Source organism: Coloeus monedula, assembly GCF_965178545.1.
Source record: "Coloeus monedula genome assembly, chromosome: 3".
Classification (NCBI taxonomy): domain Eukaryota; kingdom Metazoa; phylum Chordata; class Aves; order Passeriformes; family Corvidae; genus Coloeus; species Coloeus monedula.
This window is the reverse complement of record NC_138783.1, coordinates 57575657-57603542: the sequence shown is the minus strand read 5'-3', so window position 1 is coordinate 57603542 and position 27886 is coordinate 57575657.

The window sequence follows — 27886 nt, the reverse complement described above, 5'->3', positions numbered from 1 at the left end:
GTTGTAATGACAGACATGCACGGTAAGTGTGCTAAAAGCCATTCAGGTCTTAAAGTTAAGAGTGACCGAGTTTGACTTGTAACCGTCCGACCGGAGTTGGACTCCGGCTTCCTCTGTAGTCAATGGAGCAAGCTACAGACTGGGACTGCCTGTGACCAGCTGTGGACATAATGGCTAGATTTTGGCTTCCTTCCTCACATAAAGAGTTCTTACCCTGCCTGTTGCAAAGGGTCTGGCAGCCTCGTCTGCTACTCTTCAAAGTCATTCACTGTTCTCCTGACAATGAAGGATGTCTTAACAGCCATCACCTCAGTCTGACTTTGGTACAAAGGCAAGTGGCCTGAATATGGTCGATATCTGTGCTGCTAAAATAGAAAAGCGTCAGGTACCCAGCTGCTGAACCTCAAGCCGAGTAGGGTGGACAATGTCCACAGTGCACAAGACCCTACAGAGAAGCCTTGTTTTGGAGAGAGCTGGCTGAGACAATCATCAGATGAGCCATTTGGATGATCAAAGATACGATGTTTGACCTTGTTCCCTGATAACACAGACCCATAAAATCTAATCAGTTATGCAACACAGCCCACAGGCTGATGCAATATTCCCTGTAGGAAAAAGAGGAGAAAAAGTCAGATCTACTTGAGAAGGTCAAAGTCTGCACTCTAAACGTTAACTTACGATACAGCTTACAGTATTTATTAACACGTCTATAAATATTGAGAGATCCTCATACTATCAAGATAGTTCCAGTAGCACTCACATTATGAAAGACATCTCTCAAGCTTTACAGAAAAGCATGACCTTGCCTTGCACACTTCTACTTTTTCGTGCTAATGGACCGATACTTTTTTTAATTCCACCTGCTTCCTTTTACAGGAGGCTATGTTTACTATACTGCAAAAGAGCTAATGAAGGTATTCTTATAACTAATTCTGAGCTAAAGGGATGAACCAGATGACTCAGAGGCTTTGGTTGCTGCAATTTTGTTAAGCTCATCAATGACAACATCTGTTTCTTGAGTGAGTGAAGCTGGAGATGTTTTCTTTCCTTTTTTAGTTATCAGAATTATTTAAAAGAGGAGGGATGTGGTAGAGAGTTGGCTCCATGGTGTCACAGCTAAAATATTACTGGCACTTCAACTACTCATCTGAAGATCGTTCATGTCTTTATGCTGGACATCAGTGAAGATAAGCCTTTACCAGGCCACTGTGGGTGTATCTGGAGGGAAACAGTCACAGTCCCACCAACACTTTCCATCTGATGAATCTTCATCTAACATGGATGTAGTCTATCTCCTAGTTTGGAGAACAGGAAAATTCTCCTGTAGTTTTAACTGTGAATTGACACAGAAATCACATCTTTTTCTCAAAACATTTCCACTTTTACCTGCTTTGGAGGAGAGGGTACAAGACAGTGAGGATGCAGAGGCTGATGCTGCCAGACTTGAAAGTAGCATTGCACAGGCTCTCCTTTGGAGACAGCCAGGTAGACCTAGTCCCAGTCCTGCCCTAGATGTCTAATACAGACAGATCCACAGTCCTCAAGTAAGAGGTGGACAGAGAACTTCTTCCTTATAAAGAAATGATAATGTTGATGCAAACAGTTCAAGTGTGACTACTCAACGAATAGCTCACCTGTGTGAGAAGGAAATTCCTAATTCAGCCACATTCTGAAAACAAACAAGTAAATAGGAGTCCTTCCCTAGAAGTGTTCTGACCACTCTGCCCATGAGCACTTGGACTCTTCCAGTCTTCCCACTTTATGGATAGCTGTGGTACATCAAGCACTAGGGAAAGGTCCCTTAGTCTGCTCCTGTTTAGACTGAGTGCAGGACCCACACCAACAGAAAGGAGCACTAGAAAGTGGTTGAGAGATAGAAGGGCTTGTCTGGGAGAGCTGAGGAAGAAGAGGCACACATAAATCAAAAATAATCATCCACTTCAGTAAAGTCAAATCACAGAGCCTCGTGTGTCAAGGCAGAGAATAGATAAGCTGGTATTGGAGACAAGACCATGAGGTGCAGAGCTCTGTCAGACACGCAAAATAATTTTGTGCCTAGTTAGGCAGTCCCAGGGTGGCTTTTGTCACACATACATGGACCAACACCCAAACTGTGAGACGCAATTTCTATTCTTTGCCCCTTTGAAATTCATCCAGAATCCACACTCTCACCCCAGTGCCACGAGAATGTCAGAATCTGCTCTAGGTAGGTGATATTAAGAGTAGAGCTGACAGAATGGGCTCTAAAACTTATTTACATTTCGCTCACCCATGCTGAAGCAGTGCCACACGGTAAGATTAGGAACATTCCTCCTGATACTGGCTATAATGAGAAACAAGGAAAATGAGGTGATTTATTATCCCCTGCTCTCCCCAGGACCTCAACATGCTGGCTCTGTCCTGTACTCTTCAGCAGCTGATTTCAGAGGGACAGAACTCCACTCACTCTTTGCTGCAGCAAAATATGCTGTCTGTTCCCCAACACAAAGAAATGAGGGGGCGAGGCAAATCGCCAGGTTCTCAGAACTTTCCCTCATAAAAGCAATATATGTGCTTATTGTTCTTCCAGATTACAAAAATTGGAAAGGAGAAGAGAGAACAGTAAATTGCACAGTGTATTTTATGGAATGGAAAACGTAGCACGACTGCTGCAGTGAAGTCCGTTTAGCCCATAAATACATCACGGCTTGATCAAGAGTGCCATAGTCACTCAAATGAGTCAAGATTCCCCAAAAGGACTTTCCACTGAGTTCAGCATGATTTACCAAATCTGATGGAGAATGAAGAACTGTGCATTGGCTTCAGTGGCTAACTATCCCCTGGCTTCAGATACTCCATCGCTTAACTGCTCTCAGTCTTCTGCACTCCCAGGTGCCCAAAAGTCTTGGAGTCAGAGTCCTGTTGTGCCAAAACCAGAAATGAACAAACAGACCTTGTCCTGAAGACATCACGAGGCTATCTTCAGATTTTTCCTATGCTTTAAACAATGTGCCTGAACGGAATCTATGGAAGGGTTGAGATATTTGATCTAGAATTTTGAACTTGTTCAGGATAGATTAGATTCTTAGGCTTTCATGCTCGAATGCTTTCTTCAGTCTTGATCCTCTTGATTTCTTTGAGATCGCCCTGTGATATAAAGGTATAATGGATCCAAATCATGCAGGATGAAAGGCAGGCAGTGTCCCTGGTGATATTGCTGGTACTGTTGAGCATACAAGCAATACCAGGGTATCCAGACTGGTCTGGCTGGGTAGGCAACTCTCCAAAAGAGTGCTGTTGGTACAACCATGGTATACTGCAAAGTTTAATTAATATTTATTCTGTCTCACATTGTATGGGACAACAAAAGTAGGGTGAGCAACTCAGGCTGCCTCCAGCCCACAACTGCTAGGGTCCAACTTCTTATATCACTGATAGAAAAAAAGTTACAATAACTCAGGTTACTCTGTGTCCTTTATCAGCCTGGTCCAGTGGCTGCTTGAAGTAATGAAAAATGTCTACTGTGTTCACTGGATTAGTATTTTTAAACTCTGCAGGGTCTGAGGATACTGAAAGTGGTCCACAGTACCTCACTCAAATGAAGCAGCACTAGTGTCACACCAGATTATAATCACAAACTGTACTGATAGGCTCAGTGGCCTTTGTCATTAGAAATAAAATTCCATAACCTGAATCTGGGAAGGCAAACAGTTTTTCATGTACTGATTAAGTTACAATGAAAAGAAGCAGAGGCAACAAGCTTGAATTTCAAAATAACACATAGAAAAAAACCCAACACTCCTTCTCCCAATACAGAAGATTATTCTGGGAGACATCCTAAAAAGGAAGCTGGAATTCTGTTTGCCTCACCTACAGTGTTTATCTCATGCTGGTTTGCAACAAGAAAAAGCAGTATTTAAGTAAAAGCTAGCTTAGGATACTTCTGTTAATACTGCAGGAAAATATTTTGTAGTCTCTTAGGGATGCTTCTTTCCTCTGAAACTCTCTCAGGCTCAGCTTGGGTGAGGGTCTGAGCAACTGGGTCCAGCTGAGGATGTCCCTGCTCATTGCAGAGGGAGTGGACAGGATCACCTTCAAAGGTGCTTTCCAACCCACACAATTCTATGGCTCTATGACTGCACGTGGTCAACAGGTTTAGTCTGACACCTGATGTTTCTTGCTCTGCAGCAAGCATATGAAGGAGAAACCACATATTCCCTGATGATGGCTTCCTTAACCCAGCCACACAGTTCATCTGTGTTTGGGGTCTACTTCGACAGACTGGCTGTAAAACACACCTCAAATGTATCACGAGGGCTTGGGAGGACAATCTGGAGCCACCACTTGGTCAGAGTATCTAGTCCAGCACACTGTCAGCACATGTCCTGGCTCAGTCCCAGCAGAGCTGTGGCTGCATTAGGCTGCTGCTGTGCCCAGAGTAATTAGATCTGCCTCTGAAGAAGAATAAGGAGCTTGGGCCGACTGACAGGGCAATGTAATTATACCTCTTCTGGAGCTAATTCAGGGACCACAGCATTACGCTGAATTGTGTAGCCTAGATATTTCAGAAGTTACTCATTTTGAATTATCTTTGATAAGAACTCACAAGGGAGAGATTTAGCACTGCAGTTGTAGGTTTCATCCATCTCTCCCTCTTACTTCTGTCAGCAATGCCTCCTGTGGTGTTTTTCCTTCCAGTTCCAAAACCTGTAGTGCAGCCACATGAGCCTTACAACCCCTCCAAGCTCCAGCCTCCATTAGAAGGCATGACTCTTTCAGGGGCATCTGACACGGCTTCCCATTCAACCTTGGAAAAGAGCTTACTCCAGCCATTTTCAGGACTGCAGAATGGAAAGGTACACCATTAAAGGAATGAAAATGAATGGTGTCAAGCACAGTGGAATCAGGTTAGGTTAATGATATTGGAAGGTCATTATTAATTTTTGCTGCCTTTTCAGAGTGTTTTTTTTTTCAAAGCAGCTTAGATATGTTACTGTGATAAGCACAGCATAAATGTTCAGCCAGACAGTCAGACACTGTACCTTCACCTTATTACGTGTGACTGAAACTGCAAACAGCTCAGATCAATCTCAGAGATATTAAATTAGAGCTGAATCTCACTCCATCTCCCATACAAAATGAGCTGAGCTAAATCTGAGATAATGCCCATATCAAGAGACATTACAAACCATATTCTATTGGGTGAAGATTTATTTTAGTTTTTCTACAGAATATTTCTGGTTATACGGGAAAGAAGAGAAATTCTCAGCATTAGAAATGCATTGAATCTGTACATGCATTATGTAGCAGCTAGGGGTTCTGTCTTTAAGACAGGACCAAATAATGATTCTTGCATAATGTACCTATATGACAACTAAAAAGAAGCCCTGGGTTGAAATGGGAAGCAGAGAATATTACAGAATCACAATAACAAGGTCATTTGAAAATGAGGGCAAATAAGTAAGCAACTAAAGGAAAGAAAATTAGATATAATGAAAATAAAGGAAACATTCATTATGGGGAGGGTGCAGAGCAAGGAATAAGCTAGTTTCATAAACTAAATTGGCACATAAAGGCCATTTTCTCTCTCTGCAGGTTTGAAAAGGCTTCTCCCCTTCCCCACACTGTTACTGCAGTTCTTAGGGGGATAAAAGGACTTTGCGTCATAAGCACTGAGCTGAGCATCATTGTCATCATCACAATGAAGCTGGTTTAGGCCATCTCAAATGGTTTATTGATCATGTTCTGGCTACCCCTGTAATGACAAATAGAGCAGAGACAGGTTATAGACTAACATGCTATCCTAGAATCACACAAAGGGTTTATTGCTAAAAGTTCTTTGGCATACTTTTGTCTTTTTGTTCTACTATTTTTCCAGACATTTTCTGGACAGAGATGGGGAATAACCTGGATGAGGGACAGCTTGAATGTGTGCATGCCTTTCTGACCAGCGAAGGGGAAAGGTTTGCTATGTGGAGATGAATTGTGCTGCACCACTTGGCCTCAGGACCAGAAGTGTGTTCCTCAGTCTGTTTTATTTGGTAGTGCAAAATGAAGCATTTGAGAATCATAGAGGTCAAATAAGGTACCAGAAGACACGAAAAATGACAATTGTAGTTATTCTTCTTAAACAGGGAAAAGATCAGTCAACATCAGTTCCTAGAAACAATCCAGAACAAATAGTTGACTGCACTATGTATAAGGACCCGAAGGGTAACAAGAAGATAAATAATAGTCCACTGGGATTCATCACAACCAGATTGCATTATACCCATTTAGCTTCTGTCTATACCAAGATCTTACAGTTAAGAGCTGAAGCAATTAATTTAACATATATTTATCTGAACACTGTCTCATATAACCTTGTCATTAAAAAAAACCTACACATGACTGTCCATCCTACACTTGACTGTCCATTAGCAGAAAATGGTCAATAACTGCATTCTTGAGGAGCATCTTCTGGTTTAGTTTCATCCCAAAGGAAAGCAGGTCATCACTTCAAGACTGGTCTGCAATACAAAATAAAACATGTTATGTGGGGGATAGAGTCAACCACTTAAAAGTATTCTTGTAACAAGTGAAATACTAATGTACATATATACTGCTGGGCATCATAAACTGAAACACAGTTTCCATTAAAAAATGGGAGCCATCAGATCAGGTTTTACAGGCAGAGGAACAGCTTCCAAGGCATACTATTTTGTTCCACTTTTTGTAAGAGCTCAGCTGAGCTCTCTGTTTAGTTCTGGGTATCAGAAAGAGAAACTGGAGGCAGTATAGAAGAAAGTGATATTGAGGGTATGGTCTCTTGGGAAAGATCAAAGGGCTTGAGATTGTTTAACTTAAAAACTTATTTGGGACATGACAACAGACCACAAACATTTTTAGAGAGAAGAGAAAAATCTGTTCCTTCTTCCCATAATGGACAGTAAAAACAAGAATAACAGGAAAACTCTCCTAAATCTATGCGTAGGTAAGCACCAGCACAGAGTGCCTATGGAGATATGGCACTCTCTATCAAGAAGGATCAGTAGGAATTAGACAAGCAGGAGGTATAAATGACACTTCCTTAGGCTACATGGACAGACTAAGGCAGCTTCTGAATGTCCTTCTCAAACCAGTTTTTCTATGACTCTGCGCTCACTCCGCCTGACTTAGTGGAATGTTATTTTTCCCAAATATTCTTGTTTCAAGCAGGGGAGAGCAGAATGTTTTTGTCACAGAACGGCCTAGGATGTTTTCCCAGGTTACAGTCTGAAGCTGTTAAGGTAAAATTGTCCCTAGAAATCCATCTTGCACATCTGACTTTTGTGGAGGTCCCACTCCTCTTGCCACTGCTATGGGATGGAAGGGGTGTTTTCCTCTTCTTCAGACCATGGTTTCAAATAAATATGGTTGTGCTGAGCTAGGAGAGATCACAGAAGTGCAGGTCACATGCAGAAATAGAATTTTACGTGCCTTGGAAAATGTGTAGCATGTTTATTTGGGCATTTGAGGAAGTGTTGAGAAGATTGTGGTGAAGACTGGTACCCGCATATGCTGTGCTCAAGCTGCTGTGCTTCTGTCAAGTGCTTTCAGTAGAAGAACATGAGGACAGCAGAGAGTAAAAAAAGTGGAGTTAACTGTAATCACCAGCTAGAGGGCCATATCCACAGGGCAAATAAAACAAGCACCTGACCACTGACTGCAATCCTTTCATAGAACAGGATACTACCTGGATTCATCTAGTACTAAATAGATGTTAAATGCATAATCTTTATGTACAGACCTAGTGTATAGGCAAACTCCAAGGGGGAAATGCGGGTCACTGTGGACCTGCATGGTTCCTCCTTCCTCTCTAATATGGTACAAGTGGCAATAAAAGGATGCTTTTTCTGAAGACTGCTGCAGGATAGGGGCTTGAGCAGATGCTTAGAAGCTCAGAGCACTGTGCTCCTTGCAGAATGAAGGCAAGACTTCTCACACATCAGAGGGTAGTTGCTCTTCAGAAAAAATGTGACATTTCGCTCTAAGTCAAGAGAAACACAATGGCCTAAGCAGCGCTGTATTACTGTGTTGATGACTAGATGTGCAGTGACATTTAAAAAATGAGCACTGGCTTTTTAGTGCTCTACAAACTCCAGACCTGATCCTTTAAAGCCTCCATGCATGGAATTCACATCGACTCGCATATATGGAGGACTAGCCAGGTCAAGCCCTGAATATTAAATAATCACTTGTAATTCGTGATGTTGCTGCTTAGAGCTGGCATCATATTGTTTTGTTTAGGCAGAAACCGTTCAAAACTTTTTCATACTCTGGGTTTTACTGAACTGAGAAGACTAGTATTTATAAAGCAATTCTTCCAGAAGGGAAACCCTCACTCTTTTTCATCCCTCAAGAAAGCCCCCAAATCTGAAACAAGTATAACACTGCCAAAATCTACCAACAAAGTAATCCCTGAAACAAATAGTCAGTGTTAAAAAGAATATGAGGCCATTCCAGAACAATTTCTTTTTAGGCAGTCTAGACAGCGTGGCGGCAATAACATGAAGGATTTAGCTTTCCCAAGCTACATTTATATTTTTTTTAGCAGCCAAAAAGCTCTATAGGCATGGAGAACATACAGCCAAGTTTTATTTTGTCAGTGCTGTTAATTTTTTATACACAGTGAAATAAATCGTAATGGTGTAGGTGTTAGTGGAGCCTGAATACAATGAACTGGGGAGGTGGGGAACTGTGTCTCCTGACCTCCAGGACTCTGCAGTTTAACTCTGTGATCCATACATTCAAGCCCAACTGAGATTAACTTCTGCTGAAGGCAAGACTTGACTTGTGCCTGCCTAGAGGAGGTTAACTCCAGAAACTGTAGTGGTCTAAACAGTTCATTTGCTCCTCAGAGAAAATACACTGAGAACCTGTAGCTGTGGCATGACTCATCTACTCACAATGTACGAGGAGCTGGAAATTCCTTCATTCCATGAAAATAGAGCATGTCCCCTAAGTATCTGGAAAACAGACACAGTGGTTTTCCATCAGGCAAAATTTTGCTTCTGTAAACCAGAATGAATAAAAATGGAAATGCGGGGATAAGAATGAATGTTGATTTCTAGAAAACTGGGGGACTGCAAATATAATTGACTGAAAGGTAACACATAGAACATCTTTATGTAGTGGTTGATATATCTATCAAAGTAATCATTTATTTTTTAAAAGACTTTTATTTTTTTTTAAACATGCAAAGAGTCCATAGGGTAAATTCTTGTGAGCTGGAAACTTGATCACTAAAAGATGAATAGTCAATGAGTAGAAACATTACAGGACCAGACATCATTACATGAAAGGCAGATGGCCTGAGCAGCCTTGCAAACTTTATGAAAGTTGTTTTCCATTTGAATGAAAATGAAGAGCAAATGTAATGGAATGAGGTTGCTCTTTCACAACTCATGGGTTGAATCCCACTGTTCCTGAAGCTGATGATGGTTTTGTTCCATGTATAGTGGCCACCTGCTGTAAATGGTTAGCTGAATTTCAATTTCAGCTATATTTTAGGGAAGAATCTGGGAAGAATGTGGCTCAAGGCTTTCTTTAGAGCAAGACGGTCAGTCTAACTTCCCAGTACTACAAAAAAGACAGTTAATTCATATTTCTGGAGTTTTATTTCCTTCAGGGTGATAATATATCTGGTACTACATGCTTGTTCAGCACATTATTACCCTATCTTGGCTGGTGTCCCTGGGCAGTGCCCTCTGATAGATGGTATTAGTAATATTAATGATGAGAAAGAAATTTCACTATTGGCATTAGTTTCCTGTTCTGTGGAGAGCCTGAAGGTGTGCAAAGGGCTGGAAGGTGCTGGAGGATGCTGGTACTGTCTTTCCTCTGGGTCAGGATTAAGGCTGCTGAGGAGGATAAACCTGCCATGTGCTGTGCATCGAGCATAAGTAAAGAGAGTTTTAGGTCGTGTCCATTACAAGCACCACATTTATTTATGGTGTAGCAACAATAGCAGCAGTAATTGTAATAGAAGCAGCCATAGTTGTAGTAGTAGTTATAATAACAAATTATTATAGCAAATTAACCAGCTGCCCTTTTCCAAAGGAGTTGTTTTCATTTGGGGGTAGAAAAAGGAGGCCTGTGGGGAGTATGGGGTCTTCTAGCTCCACCACACTAATTGTCCCTATTACTGCTCTTATTAATCTGTTTGGTTATTTCATTAATCTGTTTGGCTACAGCTAGAATTAATGCTTAAGGCAGTTCTTCTGTTGTGTACTTCCCCTGGCTGGGACTCCTCCAATTTCTGGAGCATTAGCTCAAAGTAGCTTTTGCAGCAGCTTTGAGAATACCTTCACTGAGATATGCATAATGCGTTATTTACTGAGAAATTCCTAAAGAAAAAAACCTGCCCTTTAAAATAAACTTCACTAGACCTAGCCAAATAGATTTAGAAACATTAGAGCTAGAGCATTTTTATCTACATGAAAAGATTCCTTTTTTTTTTTAACAACCAACAGCTGTGCTTCATGGATAAGCCCCAGCAGGAGAAAACATGTCCACAGCTACTTTAAAAGGCTATTGCCAATGCCTAGCTTTGCCACTTTCTTCTCAGTGTTTTGGAACTTCAAAATAAAGTTATTTCTTTTCTAAAGATCCTCTGAACTGCAAAACATACTCTTCAGGATTTCCTCCATAATTTTCTGTACAGAGGCAAGGTGAACAAACACAAGGCTACTCTAAACCAGAAACTTTCTCATTTGTATGAATGTGGAGTGCCCTCTTATTTGGAAGTCGAAGACTTTGGTGGTCTGAGTTCTTTTGCTAAACACATTTGCTCTCCTGGAAGGCAGTATGGAATTTCACACAGGATTTGCTCAGGAAGGAAAATGATTGCACTGTAGACATTTAAGCTTTGTATATACTTTGGAAGATGGTAGCCATCAAATTTAAACATATTAATTTTCACTTCATTCCCTGATGTCAGTTCCCAAGATTCTGACAAGGAGGCCAACAAGAACCAGCCATAGTTTCATTCTCAAGGAAGCTGAAGATGTTACAAATACTGGCATTGTACGCATTGTATATGGCATCAGCATTGAATGCACTGACTGGTAGCACTGGGGCGAGACAAATCCATATCGCAGCTGAGCAGGGACACAATTCACCTTAGGAAAAGCCATTTTAAGACCTCTTTTTCAGAGCTGCTTGCAGCTTTGTTGCCTTGCAGTTGCATACCATGCCCTGGGAACGGTACTGCAAACTGTTCAGTGGATTAAGGAAGCGCTTATGAGGTCTATGTACCCCTACTTTGCTCCAAACTCTGTTGTCTCCCATTCAAGCATGCTGCCACTCAGGCCCTGCCTTTGCTCCTCAGAAAAGAGGAGCTTTACTCATCCTGTTTCATTTTGACATGTAGACAGCTGATTCTTTGATCCAACTTCTTGTTAAAAAACCCCTCTGTGAGTACAGCTTGGAGCTATCCTAGCAGCATGGTAGACACAGGGAATGTCCAAGGGACATGAAACCATAAAAGCTGGTTGTGCTTTAGCAGCAGGCTATGCTGGAAACGGTGCTGATTGAACTATCGGTGGTATACTGTGGTTATTTGCAGTTGACTGCCTCATCACTTTTCATTGGGGAACTGAAATAGAATTTGGGGGTGGATATGGTATTAATTAGGAAGGAAACTGGCTGCAATATGCTTGGAGATAAAAATCTTTTCTGGTGGGAATCTGAGTTTGTACCCTGTCCAAATTGTTAAAGATGCATTTTACTGCAAAAGATATTTTTATGCAGTTAGATCTCACTAGAGAACATGTGAATTAAACATGAAGATGATTGGATTAATGAGAAAAAAAAAATAGAAAAAAGACTTTTCAGCTACAACAGATTATTAAGAATTAAGCTTTTATTGGTAATGCCTGCTAATTACCCCATGCATAGCTCCCACATCTATGTAAGTAGTTAGGCAGTTCTCATCATCATGGCACTTTACATTATTCATTTGGCCACTCTGAGAGGAGCATGAGATCATTATAAAACATTCACAAAGCCATGGATAGCTACAACATCTGTCCTATAGCTCATAAGTGCTATTGAAGCACATCTTACACACCAGCAGTATATAATGGAGTGCAATTTTTAAAAGTTAGGTAAGAGTTTGACAGCAAATTCTCATTAAGGCTTTGTGGCACTGATCAACCTCAGACACCAAAACAGAGCTTCTTCGGGCTTTTCAGGAGTTTATTTTCCTTCCCAATTGCAGAGCACAGCTTCCTGCAATTGAACTGGCCCTGCATGGGGTCCCTTACTCTACTGGGCTCTAAGTGTAAATCAGGGCAACACAACTACGGCAGCAAGAGCGGAAAAGAGAAGTAAAAAAATTGAAGGATGCCTGCTGATTACAGTCAGATGTAAATCAATGGGAAACACCACAGGAAAGGAATCAGGGGAATTCGGGGTGAAATGATGTCTGGGAGAGGAAAAGACAGGTTAAAGGATGTGCTAGGAGACTGAAATTCATCAGAGGGCTTGTAAAACACAGGAAAGACTAGATTATAGGGAAGAAAAGCAGAAAGTGACTGAAGGGTGTGTAAAGACTGAGTGGAAACTGTAGTGATTGCAACTCTAGCAATCAACAGGAAAGTTGAAAGCTGCCAGCAATCCAGGAATTTTAATTCAAGGAAAGACTGGAGCCAGGCTGACAGTCAATAGGAAAACTGAAGTCTGGTCTCCCAAAGAAGGTTAATGAAGGAGGGGGGGTGGGAATTCAGGAAAAAGTAAGTTGAACTCACCAGAAGGTAGAAAATGCACAAGCAGTTGGATTTCCAAAGACAAGGAAGATAAAAAGGGAATAGAGATGGATTTGACAGGAGAAGGCAGTAAGTGGGAGTCTGGCATCTCTGCAGCAGCTTTGGGAATCAGAAAACAGGTGCCTTGAGTCAGGGCTCAGCAAGACCCAGAAACACCAGAAGCAAGCAAGGAAGGAGGGGTCAAAAAAGCCTTTGTGGGAAAGCTGACAAAAATCAGGGACATGGGTTAGAGCGGTCCTAACATCTGGGTGGCACCAGACAACTGTGAGAAAGAGACTGCAGCCCAGCAGAGGAGCTAATTTGGGACACACCATCATGATGCGAGTCCAGTTGCTTTGTGGGGAGTGTTGTGGCAAGAACAGTTTTGTATTTTTTTTACCAAACTGTATGCTCCTAAGACCATCCAGGGTCTGAAAAGCTATGACTGTGACTTGTGCCTGCTGACTGGAGGAGAAAGAGGTGTCTTAAGTAAGAGCTTTTACCATTTATATTAAAACTATATTTTGTGCATGACACAAAATTTGGGAGGGAGAGAGCAAGTGATCAAAAAGGGCAACAATTTCATGGAAGATGTTGGGCTTTTCTGGAAGCTCAGAATCATGACTTTCCCTAAAGAGCTTCACAAAGAGGAGCTATCTCTTACCCTGATGTGCTTGGCTGGAAAGCTTGCTTTTAGCCACAGCATTAAAATCAGATGTCAGAAAACTCAAGGTCAAGCTTTAGATTTTATCTAAGCTTTAAATTATTAAAAACTTTAAGGACACACTTTAGGAGGGATCCATGGTTGGAAAGCTAGTGGAAAATATTTAGCACATCTGCAGAGCAGCTCTAGTTATTTATACAGAAGACCTCTTCTGCACCAGAGCAATTTCAGTCCACAAAATGCTCATAGATGCAGTGCCACCTTTTGGACAAATGGATGTGATGTTAGGTCAGGCATGAAGTTGAAAGAAAGAGAGAGAAATAGCAGGTGACATTCAGACCCTGGCCAAAATCGGCTCTCTGAGAAATGATCAGTAGCAAATGGAGAAGATAATTGGAAGCAGTACTCAGAAATGGCTGCCTGCTTTTCTTTAGGAAATGTAGGTCTTTATTTCCCAATTTATTTGAAAAGGCTTTTAAGATCAGTGAGGTCCACAACCGTTAAAAAAAAAAGGGAAAAAAAAAAAGGCAAGCAAAAAATAAATAAGAGAAAAAAAGCACACATGGTTATGCAGAACTGGAGTATGGGTGTTAACTCAGTGCTGGGCCTTGTACTGTCAGAGAAGCAGCATCAAATTCTCCAGAGACTGCAAATCTACAGTGCATGATCTTCACTATTTAGAGAAGAACATTCAAACAAATATGTATGCCATCATCTAGATCCAAGGGGACCACTGCCGTGGTCTTGGAGATTTAAGGGCTGACAGCACAGAATCTGTATGTAGTTCTTGTCTAGCAAAGGAATACTTTAAATGACATATCACTCATCTTCAGTGAACTGTAAAGTCTATGTATTATCTGCACTGGCCAAAGCATCAATAAATAAGAAGGAAGACAACCATACAGAAAGGTGAACCGACTAGTCTGGAAATCACATATCCACCCAGTGGTGCCCTCCTGCTCTGCTGTACATCCTTTAGGTAATCTCTGTAGGTTAACTATTTCCTTGAAAACACTAAAAGGATATTGTGCAAATGAAGTGGAAGTATTATGGAAAAAACCCCTAGTCTCGGCATCTTTTGGCAGTGTAAATCTTTTGGATTCTGGTACCCAGGCCAAATCTGACAATGAGGTCTTATATAACTTCCTTCATTTCTTCTCCCTGTACCATAACAGCAACAGTGGGCATTGCTTGGTAGCCTGTCACAAAATGATATCCATGTGTAGAACAGTCATTAGGGTATCCTAGTATTTTCCTGGAAATGCTGGAATAAGGACTTGCAATCTGAAGGAGGTCAATATTCTACTACAGACATCTGCTACTGTCATGTCTAATACCCACCAAGGAGATGGCAGAATAAAATTACCATAGCATCTTTAAGATTTCTCTGTTTTGTCACTGCTACCATCTTCTTCAGCCTCCACCAGATCTCCTAGGGACCAGACACAGAGTTCAGGGATCTGGGGACCATTCTCATTTTGTGTGAAATTACTGGCAGGTATCTTGGTGGTCCCAAGACCCACCACGTATTTAATCTGACTCTCTCCTGTGTGCCAACATAGGGGTTGTTATTAGATTCCTCTGTCTGCCTCCCTTTCTTCTCATCAACTTGGCTGATTGCAGTGGCAGATAGTTTTCTTCAGAAGGGTGAGTTACAGAGTGTGTATGCATTGCTTTCTAGTAGGAAAGAGGTGCTTTCAAGAGTGACACAAAGTCCTTGTTCCCAGTGGCATATCTGTGCTAAGGCAGCTTTCCTTTCTCCAGTGTTTCACTTGTCTTTGACAACAGGTATTATAAAGCATCCTGTCTCTATGTCCCAGCCTATTCCAATAATGCTGTGGATTGAGTAAGATTTAATCTACAACTAAAACAAAAATATGATGAAGAAAATGCATTTCAAGTGACAGACACTCTTTTAGTTCAATCCCAAATGAGGTATTTTTGTTTAGTTTTGTGTATTTCTCTCATGCTTTAAAAAAAAAATGTAGCTAAAGTTAGTCTTGAAATACCATTAGAAGAATACTACCTATATTGTATATAGAATACTACATGCTTCCAAATTTTGAAATATTTCTATTGTTCCAGTATTAAAAAACAATATATAAAAATTTCATTACACACACACACACACACTCAAAATCTATTTGTTTTCATCTGTAAATATTTGTGCATTTTGTCAAATATTCAAATATTGTCAGTGAAAATCATATTTTTCCCTAGTGAATAAATGATGCAAATGATAAAATATGTCTCATTCTAATCACATCTTCTATTTCAGGTATGCATAAATAAAATTGTGTTTGCTTTCAATTAAAAATGGACTAAAAAGAAAGCATTAAAGAAATAAAGGCAGACCTCTCATGGAAAATTATACTAGAAGTTTATATTAGATCAAATGCCTCTACTTCACGTGGTGGGGGCACGTACCAGCAAATGGCAAATCTCTGCTTACGTTTTTTATGCTCTGTGCTTGCCTGTTCTTTTGCCAGAACCGTACTGTGCTGTTTTGCACTTCTGTTGGCCTTTTGAAAAGCCATCTTGTGTTGAGTGTCTGACAGTATGACAAGACAGTTAAACCAAAAGAAAAGTGATAGTGTGTAATTCTGCACACACCCACCAGCTGCCGTGTCTATGATTCTGCAAGCAGAAAAGAGGTGACTGGGGAATGCAAAGCTAAGGGCCTGACTCCAACTCTTCTCTTACACCAGCAGGCACCAAAAAATTCAGATGCATTAGAATGGAATGTCAAGCCATTGTCTGTCTTGTCACGGGCAACTTAAACCTGTTAACAGGAGCAAGGCTTCCTTAACACTTTCCCCAGATAATAAAGTTTGGTAGAATTTAAAATGCTTTAAAAGGAGGACATGAGTTTTTAAAGTGGTGGACCAGCAATCTCCTCAGCTTTGGGGAAAAAAAATGCCCAAATCTCATTCATAAAGCAGTCTCCTATACATAAGATGGAGGAAATTAGGAGTTATGCCTATTAAAAATACAGAGTAAAGTAGCTGCCATGCATAAGAATAAGGTGATGGGTTAAACCTCAGGTCATGCTGCAATTATTTTTCCTGAGGTACTAAGCATCTCCAAATCATCATCCAATATTCATGCCAATATGCTGCAATTAGAGATGACTAAGTAGCAATACACAGACAGTACTGAGGGAGGAAAATTGCAGACACTTCTGCAGAAAACTTCTCTTCACAAGTGCAACAAGAAGGTCTTCTCATGAGTGCATCAATTTCAATTAGGATACGAAGTTAAATTTTCAAGTACACAGGCAGATGTTGTTTTCTCTTGACAGGACTGATATTGTTAAAGCAAAACAAACCCTCTCCAGAATGAACATAGCTGAAATGAGCAGCTCTTGAAGTAAGAGACTGTCCTATGTATCAGAAGGTGAACCAGTATAATTGCTTTTAAAACATCACTGTAGTTACTCCATTACCTACATTCTCTATAGCTATCCACGGAACTGTGTTTGTGTCTTTCTCTGATGATTGAAATACTGTGCTTTTCTATGGTTATTGTTGAGTCACAAATCAACCTGCTAGGAGTCTGTTATCTCACCTGAATGCCATTAGAAATCCAATGATGCACCCACAGCTGGCATGACATAGAAGTGACAATGCATGCTAAGTCCGCAGAGGGCAGGTGACCCACCCCCACTTCCCATGGAGACTTCCATTATTTCAGTGTGAGTGGCCTTGTAGAAAAGAGTTGGCTGTTCTAAGAAGCATTTAATCTTAGCGTAAAAGGGTGAAATTTCACACACTTTGAGGGATTTGCACCCAATTACATTATAGCTGAACCAAAATTATTTCCTGAATTCAAGTCTGGTAGGGTATTTCCTTTGTTTACTGGTCTGATTTTCAGGGGAGAGACAGTTTATTGATTCAGCAACACAACAGATTTTGCAGATTCTATCTGCTGTGTCCTGGAGATAGTAACACTCCAAAACATCACTGGAAGGTTGTGGTAAAACTCCAGGGACCAAAACCCTCAAATCTTCCTGCCTTGCCTGTAGCAGTTTATGTTGTGTGGATGTGCTGGGATGCATGGCTTGAGCAGAAACCACAGGTCAGTGGACACAGGAAGTAGTACCTAGGAACAGAGTGCTCATACTTTTACTTGCACAATTCCTACAATATTGTTGTGCATGTGGAAATACTCTGCATGCGTAAGGTTTGAGGCTTGTTTACACGAGGAGCAGTCAGCAGAGAGCAACTGGGCCAGTTATAGCTGGCTTTGGAGAGAGGCAGAAGGAAGATGTTCTGCTGATGGGGTGCTTAGTGCAACCGGTGTGTGTCCTTCCCTATTCCTAATTGTCAGCACTGGAGCATCCATATTAATAGTTTGCAGCCAACTGTTCCTAAGAAAATCCATAAGAGTTCCCTTACATATTTGTACCTGCTCTGTATGTGCAACTGTGGCACTGAAGGAACAAAGAGAGTGAACAAAATGTATGCGGGCCTGTAATGCTATTATGCAAATGTGCTTTCTAGAAGTACAGATTAGCTTATATCTTATTCATCAGCAGAAAGTTAAACACAAGATGGAGGAATTCACTGAATTCACAGAATGTCTGGGTTGGAAGAGACCTTCAAGATCATCGAGTCCAACCCATGCCCTAGCACCTCAACTAGATCATGGCATCGAGTGCCATATCCAGTCTTTTTTTAAACACATCCAGGGATGGTGATTCCACCACCTCCCCAGGCAGTCCATTCCAGCACTTTATCACCCTTTCTGTAAAAAACCTTTTCCTAATATCCAACCTATATTTCCCTTGACACAGCTTGAGACTGCGCCCTCTCGTTCTGTCAGTTGCCGCCTGGTGAAAGAGGTCAACCCCCACCTGACTACAACCACCCTTCAGGAAGTTGTAGAGAGCGATAGGTCACCTCTCAGTCTCCTTTTCTCCAGGCTAAACAATCCCAGCTCCCTCAGTCGTTCCTCATAGGGTTTGTGTTCCAAGCCCTTCAGCCTCGTTGCCCTTCTCTGGACATGCTCAAGTGCCTCAATGTCCTTCCTAAACTGAGGGGCCCAGAACTGGACACAGTACTCAAGGTATGGCCTCACCAGTGCTAAGTACAGGGGAAGAATGACCTCCCTGCTCCTGCTGGCCACACTATTCCTGATACAGGCCACGATGCCATTGGCCTTCTTGGCCACCAGGGCACACTGCTGGCTCATGTTCAGCCGGCTGTTGACCAGTAACCCCAGGTCTCTTTCTGCCTGGGCACTGTCCAACCACACCGTCCCCAGCCTATAACATTGCAGGGGATTACTGTGGCCAAAATGCAGTACCCAGCACTTGGACTTACTAAACTTCATCTTGTTGGACTCTGCCCATCTATCCAACCGTTCCAAGTCTCTCTGCAGAGCCCTCCTACCTTCCATCAGATCGACACATGCTCCCAGCTTAGTGCCATCTGCAAATTTACTAATGAAGGACTCAATTCCCTCATCCATGTTGTCAATAAAAATATTGAACAGAACTGGCCCCAGGACAAACCCCTGAGGGACACCACTGGTGACTGGCTGCCAGCTGGATGCAGCACCATTCACCATCACTCTCTGGGCCCGGTCATCCAGCCAGTTCCTAACCCAGTGAAGAATGCTCCTGTCCAAGCCATGGGCTACCAGCTTTTCCAGGAGTATGCTGTGGGAGACAGTGTCAAAGGCCTTGCTGAACAACATCCACAGCCCTTCCTGCATCTACCAGGCGGGTCACCTGGTCATAAAAGGAGATCAGGCTGGTCAAACATGACCTACCCCTCCTAAACCCATGCTGGCTGGGTATGATACCCTGGCCGTCCTGTAAATTCTGTGTGATGACACTCAGTACAAGCTGTTCCATTACCTAACCAGGTACTGAGGTCAGGCTGACCGGCCTATAATTACCAGGTTCCTTCTTCCTACCCTTTTTGTAAATGGGCCTCACATTGGCCAGCTTCCAGTCATCTGGAACCTCACCAGTGAGCCAGGACTGTTGGTAAATGATGCAGAGTGGCTTTGCCAGCTCCCTCATCACCCTGGGATGGATCTCATCTGGTCCCATAGGTTTATGAATATCCAAGCATCCCAGCAGTTCTCTGACTGCCTCCTCCTGGATAACAGGGGGACCATTCTGTTTGCTGACACTATTAACCAACCCAAGAGGACAGTCCTGAGGACAAGCCAGCTTTCTGCTAAAGACTGAGGCAAAGAAGATGTTAAGTACTTCTGCCTTCTCCTCATCTGCAGATACTAAGTTCCCTCCCTCATCCAATAAAGAACAAAGGTTGGTCTTACCCTTCCTTTTACCATTAATATATTTGTAAAAACATTTTTTATTATCCTTTACAGAAGTCACCATCTTAAGTTCAAGCTGAGCTTTGGCCTCCCTAATTATTTTCCTACATGCTCTAGCAGCCCTCTTAAATACTTCCTGTGAGACCTGACCCTCTTTCCAAAGATGATACATCCTTTTTTTATTCCTAAGTTCCTCCAAAACCTCCTTGCCCATCCAGGCTGGATGTTTACCTTGTCGACTCATCTTTTGGCACGCAGGGACAGTCTGTTCCTGTGCCCTCAAGATCTCTGTTTTGAAGCATGTCCACCCTTCCTGAACTCCTTTGTTTTTAAGGGCTGCTTCCCAAGGAACTCTCTGAATAAGTCTCCGAAATAGGCCAAAGTCTGCTCTCCGGAAGTTCAGTGTAAGAGTCTTATTGATGCTCCTGTTGATGTCACCAATTATCAGGAACTCTGTTATTTCATGATCACTCTGCCCCAAGCGGCCTCCAACCACCACATCGCCCACAAGCCCTTCTCTATTTGCAAACAACAAGTCTAACATAGTCCTTCCCCTGGTAGGCTCACCCACCAGTTGTGACAAAAAGTTGTCGTCCATACATTCTAAAAATTTCCTAGACTGCTTCTTATCTGCTGTATTAAGTTCCCAGCAGATGTCTGGAAGGTTGAAGTCACCTACAAGAACAAGGGCTGATGATCCTGAAACATTATCTAGTTGCTTATAAAATAAGTTGTCCACCTCTTCATCCTGGTTGGGTGGACGACAACAGACTCCCAGTAGGATGTCAGCCTTGTTGGCCTTCCCCTTAATTCTTACCCATAAACATTCAACTTCATCAGTTTCAATACCTATGGCATCAAAAGCCTCTTAATATAAAGGGCCACCCCTCCTCCTCTTCTCCCTTTCCTGTCTCTTCTGAAGAGCTTGTAACCATCCAATGCAGTGCTCCACCTATGAGTCATCCCACCACGTTTCAGTGATGGCGACTACATCATAGCTTCGCTGTTGCACCATGACCTCCAGCTCTTGTTTGTTACCCATGCTGCATGCATTGGTATACATGCACCTCAGCTGGGTTACTGATCTCACTCCTAACTCAGGCTTACCGCCCTTGGGCCTGCTTCCAAACAGCCCAGCTGCATCCCCTTCCCCCTTCAAACCTAGTTTAAAGCCCTCTCAATGAGGGCCAGTTCATGAGCTAAAAACCTTCTGCCCTTAACAGAGAGATGTATCCCATCTGGTTCCAGCAGGGCAGGTACCATAAAAGTTGCCCCATGATCAAAGAATCCAAAATTTTGCTGATGACACCAACCCTTGAGCCACTTGTAAATGATGTGAGTTCTCCTATTTCTTCCATCATTTTTCTCCGCCACCAAAGAGACTGAGCAGAACACTACCTGTGCCCCTGTTCTATCAACTACTTGACCCAGTGCCCTAAAGTCCCTTTTTATTGCCTTAATACTCCTCTTTTCAATCTCATCACTGCCAGCTTGGAGTATCAGCAGTGGGTAATAATCAGAGGGCTGAATCAGCCCAGGAAGTCCCTCAGTGATATCCTGTACCCGGGCTCCAGGGAGGCAGCAGACCTCCCTGTGGGATGGGTCCAGTCGACATATAGGGCCCTCTGTTCCTCTCAGAAGGGAGTCACCCACTACGATTACCCTTCTTTTCCTCTTGATGTTAGAGGTGGTGATCCTTCTTACAAATGAATCATAATTGAGAGGCTCACTGGGCAGATAATTTTCTTTTAAATCTTCTGAATCATCTAAATCATCTGACTGGCTCTCTAGATCCAGGGCCTCATACCTATTCTGAAGGGACACCTGACTAGGGGATGGGAGGAATTTTTATTACTACCTCCCCGAGCAGGGACCCATTTCCACTCCCCTTCATCTTCCAGGTGCTCATCTATTGCCTGAGAGTGGAGGGCATATGGGCCCTCTGACTCCTGGTGTGCCTCCCTTAAAGATTAAAGGGTTGAGCTCCATCAGTCTATTTCTCTTTCACTTTCCCTGATACTCCTTAATCTTTCAGCTTCCTCCCTAAGCTCTGCCACCAGCGAAAGGAGGTAGTTCACACCACAGGCAAGCCTCCTCCACAACACCCCCTGAAACCACCAATAAGCTCAAACACTCCGGGCAGGAGTGGGTCTGTACAGATACATCCTTTTTGGAGGGCTCCACCTGGCCACATACACTTGTACAAACTACAGTTTTCAACCGTGTTGAAACCATTACTAATAGAAACCACAAAACCAGCCAGCCAACAGACAGACCTCAAACAACACACAACAACCCTTACTAGCAGAAAGAAAACCTAAAGCCCTGCCTGCACAAACTGCCACAACCACACCCCAGAGACATGCCACACTCCCTAGAGGCCTCTTATAATCAGTCACTCAGCAGCTAGGGAAGCTCCACCCCTTCCTGCTGACTCCTTACTCACAATGGAAGCAAGCAGCTCACCTGTAGATCGTTCTTACAACCAGTCACTCAGCAACTAGGGAAGCTCCACCCCTTCCTGCTGACTCCTTACTCACAATGGAAGCCTCTTCATCCAGATCTCCTCTGTCTGATTTTGCAGTTTTTCTAGAGATCTTTTCAGGTGAAAAAATGCACAAAAATAAACATTCATGTGGTATCAGGCAGCATTTATGATGCAAAAGAGACTGTATTTTGACAATACCAATATTTTCTATAATTGGTAAGACCGCAAAAGTACGTACTTGACTAAACTCTTGAGTGGCAAGTATTTTACTTGTAGTAAACAAGATCATCAGAGAGGCATTCACAGGATGAGACCAAATCAGTGAGTGAGCAGCAGATGGGGCTTGAGATTCAAAAATGAAGAGCATGGGCGACTTCATCTCCTAAATCTATTATTGATTAAACCATGAACAGTCAAGACTCTCATTTCACTCACGTTTAGTGCAGTGGCTCTTGGCTGCCAAGCTTAGGGAGCGAGCAGCCTAGCCGGAATTAGAAAAGAGCTGGATAGCAAAGCATATGCAGATAAAGTGCAACCATACCATTGTTGTTAATATTAACTCTTGCACTGCTGAGGCCATTTGCTGATACTAAAATCAGAGAAGAAGAAAATCTATGGCAGTAGTGGTGCCAGCACATGTACATAGGTGTCACAAATTCCTTGTAAGTGAGTAACTGATCTCTTGAGTACCACTATCTGCAACATCTCCTTTCACTCCTTCCTACTGCAACTCTTGCTTTCTTATCCCTGTAGTGGCTGATGCACATCTACAGAGGTACAGGCAGCGCTGCCTCATCAGAAAGCAATGCGTTGATTTTGTTTTTCTCCCTCAGCACCTAGTCCAAAGTAACAGCCTTTCTTTCCTATCATGTTGGCTTCTATTTTTGGTTTTTTTGGACACTGTTGGTTTTTTGGGGGACTCTAAGTTTTGTCTCCAACCTCTTCTTTTTTTCATTACAGAGTACTTTCTTTCTTCCACCTTCTCTTTTAACAAAATCTGGACACTTCTTGGGATCTTAGCCAGGGACAGTGTAATGACTGCTTGGTTCTGTAAATCAAAGGCTGCCTAAGCTGTTAAGAGAGTTATCGCTCAGTCTTTCCTACTTCCTATTCTACCATGTGAACAGGGAAATTTCACCCAACAAAGCCACTGAATATCCAAAGACAGTGCATAGGATTGAATTCTTATTGTTCTGTGTTCCTTCTTCCTGAATGACAAGGTTCCTGCTGACTTTAAGTGATTTCCCTAAGGGCAATCAGTAGCACCAGTAGGCTTTTGAATTGCAAAATTCTACATCATGCTCGTCCTGAAAATTTGCTGTCCTCTTACTTGCAAATTGTGGACTGAATCTGAGTTTTTCAGAGACAGCACTTCTGCTACACTCCTCTGCCTAACAGTGAGCGTAGAGCAGGCCTTGGGAAAGGTATTGCACTGTGATAGCCTCTGTCCCATTGCTTCAAAAAAAAAAAAAAAAAAAAAAAAAAGCCTGGCTCCATCTTCTTTACTCCCCACTCAGTGTGACTTTGTCAGCTATGCCTGTTTTAAGCCTAAGTGGTAAATACTGCAGTTTCCAGATGGAAGGTCCTATCTGGAGCTAGATATCCACTGGAAGTGCATATTACATGGGGAAGTTGATGCAATCAACCACCAGAGTGCTTTTGATTCTGTGATAAATAAGACAGTGAAGGCCCTTTTCAGCTTCCAACAGCGCTTAATCCAAACAGAGCATGACCCGATCTACCTGCAAACCGTTGTCATTGTATTCTGCTCTCTGTTTTGCCTCAAGGGATGGTTACATCTAGCTCCCTGCTAGACACACTTGGCCACGTTGATTCTGCTCCACTTCTTAAGAGCTCAGGTCCTTAGGAAAGCAGTAATAATTGCCAGTGGTGTCCAGAGATTTATAGGTTTGCTCTATATCCTGTAGGCTTCAATCCTTTCCACTTGTTCAGAAACCCCTGGGATGGCTAGATGAGCTGGTTTATTTTTTGCATTGGGCTCTTTTTTCTCTCCCATCTAAATTTATTAACATGATTTTCAATTACTTTTAGAACCCTGATAGTAATTTATTTTTAATTATCTACACTATGTAGCTGTAACTTGCTAAATAATCAGGTCAGTTTAAGGTCTCTCTCTGAAAACGAGTATTACAGTCATGGAAAGGCTCTCAATCTAGTTCTATTATTGCTATTAATTCTAATTAAAATAATACTTAGTACTTATCTAACAGTTTTATGTCTGGAGTATTTTGTAAACATTTACTGATTCATTTTCACATAATTATTGCAAGATAGGCAGGAAATAACAGTAAAAAATCTGTAGCACAGAGTAAAAAGAAGAAAATCACTTGTCTACAATAAAAGGAGTTCACGAGTGTGTATTATCCATAGACTCATTTTCCTGGAAATCTGTATAACTCCCAGTATATGCATGTGGACCCACCCACCGTACAGCAGCAGAAACCACGTATCCTTGGCAGCACATAAGCTAATGCACACTCTGTTTTCTCTCAGCAGGGAATAGAGAGCAGAGAAGTTCACATCATCAGGTTCATCTTGAAAAGAAGAAATTTAACCAACCTAGCATCAGGATTTAGAGAGACAGTAGGTCTCCCCATCTTGATTCAAGGCCATAAAAAGAATTGGATTCCTCAGCATATGGTTAAGCACCAAGGGAAAAGGACTAAATAGACAGGATTGGATTGAAAGGAAGAGAATAGATCTGAAATTCAAATTAGGGAAGCAATGCTAAGTCCTTGGCCCTGTTACCAGATTTGACATTGACAGAGATTAGTCTTGGCACCATCAGTAATGAGAGAGTTGGGGTGCTTTTTAAGCTAAATTTGCTGCCAATATCTAAAAGATTTGCCATCCATGGATGAGCACATTGTGTCAGAAGGCCAAGAGCTATTAATACAGTCACCACATAATGAGTGGGGAAGACCAAAGGAGCAGCTTGTGTAAGATTAAAGGCAGTTCCAAGTCAACACCATTTCTTCAGTGTTACAGTTCTGTGGATCAGCTACAGCTGAAGTCTGGAACTCCACTGCAAAACATCAGTGATGCAAAACCACTGATCAGCACATTTGCCAAAAGACGCCCAGGAGGCACATGCACATTATTTCCTCAGGAAAAAAGATAAAAAAGAGATTGATGGCTTTGCTCCTTGGGAAAGAATGATGCCAGTATGACAGCTCCAGGCATGAGATGGATGCACAGTCTGATCACCAGCCACTGGAAAAAATGGTGAAGAAGCCATTTACAAGTGCTTCAAAGAGCTGTGTCATGAGTGTGCCACAGGCTGAAGGCTTCCCAGGACTTTTGCCATAAATGGGAAAAAGTTCCTCAAAGTGTTTGTTGCTTGCAAATGGCTCCCAAGGGCAGGACCCACACAGTCAAATGAAGCATGAAGCAGCATGAAGGCAGAGAAACCATTCTTGTCTGGGACTGGCCAGTTTTCAAAGGTGTAATGACAGGAGACATTATTGCCATGTAAAGGATAGGCTGGGAATCTGCAAGGAGGGTTGTTCAGTGCAGTTATTCCTGCTGTCTTGAGATAGACTGGCACTGAAACAAGACAGAAGTGTATGGCATGAATTACTGGTTGTGAGTGGGCAGGAAATAGCGAAAGGGGTATACAGACAACAGAAAGGAATGTCGGATGCACAGTGCAGTCTCAACATACTATCTCCACTTACACCCCAAATGAGAAAGCCTTGTTTACTTTTATAGACTGTTGGGAGCATATTTAGATAGGATCTATGATAAGAAAGGAGCATTTTCAATTGGAAAACTTTAAAAACAACCTGATGGCTAAAGCCCCGAAGAGTCCAGTTCATTGTCTTCTACTCTGGTGGGCAACTGCAGGGAAACCCTGGCTTGAACACAGTGTAGGTTTCTGCCCTGTGCCATCAGAAAACCTAGAAACCTCAGAAAATATCAGCTCAGCACATTATTTTTCCGTTTTCCTTTCTTAAGGAGCTGTGCATAGTTGTGAATTTCCTATCCCTAGTTGTGGATGCCCCAACACTCTAGGTGTTACAGGCCAGGTTGGATGGGGCTTTGAGCAGCCTGGTCTATTGAAAGACGTCCCTGCACATGGCAGGGGTTTGGATCTAGATGACCTTTAAGGTCCCTTCCAACCTTAACCATTCTATGATACCTGCTTCACCCTGAACAAGTATTTCAGGAGTCTGGCATTTGCAGGAAAGAAAATTCGTTTCACAAGCAGAATTGTTATTAGGGCAAGGAGCAAAGTCACTGGAACCTTTAATAAGAATCTGGCAAGGTAAACAATACAGGAGCTTAGCCTACATGAAGTTCTGGGTTAGTGCTCATGGAACCAAAAATCTGCTGGAGCACACTGTATACTATTCAAAGGACTGAGTCATCTTTCACTCAAGATATCTCTATGTGGTGTGCAGTGTGGATGAAAAGGTTGTCTCCATCCTGTCCCCAGTGCTGTGCTGTCAGATTTCCTTCAGTTTTGTATTTAGGTCAGGAGCTGCACTGGCTTGCAATAGACCCTGCTAAGGTCTTCTGTCCTAAGTCTTCACGGCTAGTAGTACGCTATGACCCAGGGTAACGTTTCCTACCTTTATTCTACACGGACATAGCCAACACCCTTCCTACTTCTCATGAGTACTGGTCAGCAGTGGTTGTATAGACTCCTACTCTCCTTCCAATTCAGTAAATTCACTGCCAGCCTGGTAAAGGAAATTGCTTGATGGTTTACTGAATAATTGAAGATTTAAGGTTAATACTTTGATCCCGTGGGAAAAATTCAGCCACTGTCTCACTTCCTGTGCTTTGCACAAACCAGTCTGTGCATAGGTGGCTTCACAGCCAAGTACATGTTGGGGTTCCTCAGCCTCCACACATGGCACACGGCCTGGGCTGGGGGCACTGGAGAAATGATTGTTGTTCAGTTTGTTCAGGTTAACTTGTAACACTCAGAAGATGTTCATTAAATATCTGTTTTTAAGGGGCGATGGGTGGAGTTTTGCAGAGTCATACCTTATGGACTGGGGCACATGCTGCAGGCTCTCCTATCAAGGGAACTGTGCCAGAGAGGGTCACAGGCCTTTGTGTGCCTGCTGAAATCAGCTGCACACTGCCCCTAGGACATGAAAGCAATGATGGAGAAACAATGTCATGACAAATCTCCACCATTATCCAGGCAGTGAAAAACACACTGCCCTTGCTCAGAAAAATTTAAGAAAGAAACCGGCAGCGGCCATCTCTTGGGGTTAATGATTGGACCTGATGATCATGGAGGCAATTTCCAACCTTAGCAATTCTGTGAGAAGACAATTGATGCCAAAAAGGGTGGTGACATCCATGAGAAATGTGGCTGTGGGTGATCAATGCCGAGGCAGGGACACCCCTGAGGGATTGCAGCCGTGAGCAACCCATGCTGGGACAAGAACATTTAGAGGGACTGTGGCTGTAGGTGACAATGTGGTGGGAAGAGAGGAAAGAGATGTTTCTGCACAGTTTAAAAATCTAGTATTTCTCTTCTTTTCATTAACATCCAGAGAAGTTTGTGGATGTTTGTGTTGACTGGCAGGAAATTACCTAAAGTAAGATTCCCCAACCTAAGGCTTTTCTGCCCATGGTAAATGCCCCACTGCATCTCACTCTAGGATTGTCAGTGATATCCAAAGTAAAACAGAGATGACAATAGTAAGGATA